Genomic DNA, 4,754 nt, shown 5'->3' with positions numbered 1-4,754 from the left:
AAGAAGAACTAGATCGGGGAATCTCCAAAGGGACTCCCCCTCGTCTGAGGGTTCTCAGTCTCGATCTCAACGTCACGATGGTCGTGTTCCCACTGCAGGAACATGACCATCGCGACGTTGAGATTGAGACTGTGAACCCTCAGACGAGGGGGAGTCCCTTTGGAGATTCCCCGATCTAGTTCTTCTTCTGGTTCAGTTCAGAAGAAGGCTACTTCGGCTAATCCCATGGGTGGTCTGAGAATGGCGATGCAACACTTCCCATAAATCCTGATGTACTCGTTACATCATAAGAAGAATGGCGTCTACGCTAATATTAGTCTCTCTGTTTATACCGAGGTTTACCGCAGTCCGCCGGATCCAGGCCGTATCCAGATCTGATGAAGGACCTGCGCCTGGACGCGACGACAACCCAGTACTGAAGTGTCAACCAGTCTCTCCGTTTACTGAAGTGAGGTGGACTCTGGCCGTATCCAGATCAGATGGTGGACCTGCACCTGGACCCAACCATGACGCATCCCCCCGATCTACATTTGTACATTTTAAAGAGGTCATATGATTCTATTTTAAAAGTTCATTATTTTGTTTATTGGGTGTAATAGAATAGGTTAACTTGCTTTTAGTTCAGAATGTCTTTAAATGCCAATCCAAATGCATCTTTTTCCTTCGGGTGTGGTAGCGTTGTCCGAGCCGGACCCAGAAATGGCCGCTATGCTTGCCCGGGCGGCCGCGAGTGTTGGGCTTGTGTGGAATCTTCCACCGTGTCCCGAACCCTCGCGGCTCGACGATTGGTATCTCGGGGCGGGCCGTGCTGGTACTCAGCGCGCCGCCCCAGTGCCATTCTTTCCAGAGGTGCATGACGAAGTGACGAGATCGTGGACGGGCGGCCCGACACAGGTCGACTCCCTCCTCCTCCCTCACCACTCTCGATGGCGGGGCAGTGAAGGGATACGAGGGCATCCCCCCAGTGGAACGGTCGGTGGCGATGCAACTGTGTCCCAAGACTGCATCCACCTGGCGGGGTAACCCCACGCTCCCCTCCAGCGCCTGTAGGTTCTCTTCCAGTCTGACTGGAAAGGCTTATAGTGCGTGTGGAGAAGCTGCTTCTGCCCTGCATGCCATGGCGTTTCTCCAGGTCCACCAGGCCAAAGCGCTCAGTGACATGCTGGAGGGTGGTACCGACCCTGGGGTGCTGCAAGAGCTGCGTACGGCGACGGACCTCGAAAGTCACCGCACGTTCCCTGGTCTAGGCGATGTCCACTCTCGTGGTCCAGGAGCGACACCTGTGGCTCACCCTGGCTGATATGAAGGAGTCGGACAAGAGTAAGTTCCTGAACTCCCCCATATCCCAGGGTGGGCTCTTCGGCGACGCGGTGGGATATGGGGGAGTTCAGGAACTTACTCTTGTCCGACTCCTTCTCATCAGCCAGGGTGAGCCACAGGTGTCGCTCCTGGACCACGAGAGTGGACATCGCCCGGCCCAGGGAACGTGCGGTGACTTTCGTTGCCCGGAGGGCGAGGTCTGCGCCGCACACAGCTCTTGCAGCACCCCTGGGTCGGTACCACCCTCCTGCATGTCACTGAGCGCTTTGGCCTGGTGGACCTGGAGAAGCGCCATGGCATGCAGGGCAGAAGCAGCTTCTCCACACGCACTATAAGCCTTTCCAGTCAGACTGGAAGAAAACCTACAAGCGCTGGAGGGGAGCGTGGGGTTACCCCGCCAGGTGGACGAAGTCTTGGGACACAGTTGCATCGCCACCGACCGTTCCAATGGGGGGGTGGCCTCGTATCCCTTCACTGCCCCGCCATCGAGAGTGGTGAGGGAGGAGGAGGGACTCGACCTGTGCCGGGCCGCCCGTCCACGATCTCGTCACCTCGTCATGCACCTCCGGAAAGAATGGCACTGGGGCGGCGCGCTGAGAACCAGCACGGCCCGCCCCGAGATACCAATCGTCGAGCCGCGAGGGTTCGGGACACGGTGGAGGATTCCACACAAGCCCAACACTCGCGGCCGCCCGGGCAAGCATAGCGGCCATTTCCGGGTCCGGCTCGGACAACGCTACCACACCCGAAGGGGGCAACGCAGCCGAGTCGTCATCCCCAGAAGATGACCGCTCTCCCTCCGATGCAGCGAACGACATCTGGTCCTCCGGCGGAGCTCCGAAGGAAACAACCGGAGCCACACGAGATGGCCCGGCTGTCTCCATCAAAGACTCCGATGGCAGCGACGCTGGAGGAGTGAGGGGTCTTTCACCCGGTGGGTTATTCCTCACTGTAATTCTCAGACCACCCATGGGGTTTTCCGAAGTAGCCTTCTTCTGAACTGAACCAGAAGAAGAACTAGATCGGGGAATCTCCAAAGGGACTCCCCCTCGTCTGAGGGTTCTCAGTCTCGATCTCAACGTCACGATGGTCGTGTTCCCACTGCAGGAACATGACCATCGCGACGTTGAGATTGAGACTGAGAACCCTCAGACGAGGGGGAGTCCCTTTGGAGATTCCCCGATCTAGTTCTTCTTCTGGTTCAGTTCAGAACAAGGCTACTTCGGCTAATCCCATGGGTGGTCTGAGGATTACAGTGAGGAATAACCCGCCGGGTGAAAGACCCCCACGGGCTCCTCACTCCTCCACGTCGCTGCCATCGGAGTCTTCGATGGAGACAGCCGGGCCATCTCGTGTGGCTCTGGTTGTTTCCGTCAGATCTCCGCAGGAGGACCAGATGTCGATCCTCGCATCGGAGGGATAGCGGTCATCTTCTGGCGATGACGACTCGGCTGTGTTGCCCCCTTCGGGTGTGGTAGCGTTGTCCGAGCCAGACCCGGAAATGGCCGCTATGCTTGCCCGGGCGGCCGCGAGTGTTGGGCTTGTGTGGAATCTTCCACCGTGTCCCGAACCCTCGCGGCTCGACGATTGGTATCTCGGGGCGGGCCGTGCTGGTACTCAGCGCGCCGCCCCAGTGCCATTCTTTCCAGAGGTGCATGACGAAGTGACGAGATCGTGGACGGGCGGCCCGACACAGGTCGAGTCCCTCCTCCTCCCTCACCACTCTCGATGGCGGGGCAGTGAAGGGATACGAGGGCATCCCCCCAGTGGAACGGTCGGTGGCGATGCAACTGTGTCCCAAGACTGCGTCCACCTGGCGGGGTAACCCACGCTCCCCTCCAGCGCCTGTAGGTTCTCTTCCAGTCTGACTGGAAAGGCTTATAGTGCGTGTGGAGAAGCTGCTTCTGCCCTGCATGCCATGGCGTTTCTCCAGGTCCACCAGGCCAAAGCGCTCAGTGACATGCTGGAGGGTGGTACCGACCCTGGGGTGCTGCAAGAGCTGCGTACGGCGACGGACCTCGAAAGTCACCGCACGTTCCCTGGGCTAGGCGATGTCCACTCTCGTGGTCCAGGAGCGACACCTGTGGCTCACCCTGGCTGATATGAAGGAGTCGGACAAGAGTAAGTTCCTGAACTCCCCCATATCCCAGGGTGGGCTCTTCGGCGACGCGGTGGGATATGGGGGAGTTCAGGAACTTACTCTTGTCCGACTCCTTCTCATCAGCCAGGGTGAGCCACAGGTGTCGCTCCTGGACCACGAGAGTGGACATCGCCCGGCCCAGGGAACGTGCGGTGACTTTCGTTGCCCGGAGGGCGAGGTCTGCGCCGCACACAGCTCTTGCAGCACCCCTGGGTCGGTACCACCCTCCTGCATGTCACTGAGCGCTTTGGCCTGGTGGACCTGGAGAAGCGCCATGGCATGCAGGGCAGAAGCAGCTTCTCCACACGCACTATAAGCCTTTCCAGTCAGACTGGAAGAAAACCTACAAGCGCTGGAGGGGAGCGTGGGGTTACCCCGCCAGGTGGACGAAGTCTTGGGACACAGTTGCATCGCCACCGACCGTTCCAATGGGGGGGTGGCCTCGTATCCCTTCACTGCCCCGCCATCGAGAGTGGTGAGGGAGGAGGAGGGACTCGACCTGTGCCGGGCCGCCCGTCCACGATCTCGTCACCTCGTCATGCACCTCCGGAAAGAATGGCACTGGGGCGGCGCGCTGAGAACCAGCACGGCCCGCCCCGAGATACCAATCGTCGAGCCGCGAGGGTTCGGGACACGGTGGAGGATTCCACACAAGCCCAACACTCGCGGCCGCCCGGGCAAGCATAGCGGCCATTTCCGGGTCCGGCTCGGACAACGCTACCACACCCGAAGGGGGCAACGCAGCCGAGTCGTCATCCCCAGAAGATGACCGCTCTCCCTCCGATGCAGCGAACGACATCTGGTCCTCCGGCGGAGCTCCGAAGGAAACAACCGGAGCCACACGAGATGGCCCGGCTGTCTCCATCAAAGACTCCGATGGCAGCGACGCTGGAGGAGTGAGGGGTCTTTCACCCGGTGGGTTATTCCTCACTGTAATTCTCAGACCACCCATGGGATTAGCCGAAGTAGCCTTCTTCTGAACTGAACCAGAAGAAGAACTAGATCGGGGAATCTCCAAAGGGACTCCCCCTCGTCTGAGGGTTCTCAGTCTCGATCTCAACGTCACGATGGTCGTGTTCCCACTGCAGGAACATGACCATCGCGACGTTGAGATTGAGACTGTGAACCCTCAGACGAGGGGGAGTCCCTTTGGAGATTCCCCGATCTAGTTCTTCTTCTGGTTCAGTTCAGAAGAAGGCTACTTCGGCTAATCCCATGGGTGGTCTGAGAATGGCGATGCAACACTTCCCATAAATCCTGATGTACTCGTTACATCATAAGAAGAATGGCGTCT

General features: G+C 59.1%; 1 long non-coding RNA gene across 1 annotated transcript in view; it reads left to right on the top strand.

Annotated features, from left to right (window-relative positions):
- Positions 1–3,919: 3,919 nt before the first annotated feature.
- LOC309507314 overlaps positions 3,920–4,754 on the top strand; it is a 16,662-nt gene continuing 15,827 nt past the window's right edge. Inside the window, exon 1 of the long non-coding RNA XR_014209119.1 lies at positions 3,920–4,375. This is a non-coding gene — a long non-coding RNA (uncharacterized lncRNA). The remainder of the gene's footprint in view (positions 4,376–4,754) is intronic.

This window comes from Leuciscus leuciscus (assembly GCF_965113295.1).
Source record: "Leuciscus leuciscus genome assembly, chromosome: 10".
NCBI lineage: Eukaryota > Metazoa > Chordata > Actinopteri > Cypriniformes > Leuciscidae > Leuciscus > Leuciscus leuciscus.
The sequence above is the reverse complement of the archived record's forward strand: the minus strand, read 5'-3'. Positions and strand labels throughout refer to the sequence as shown.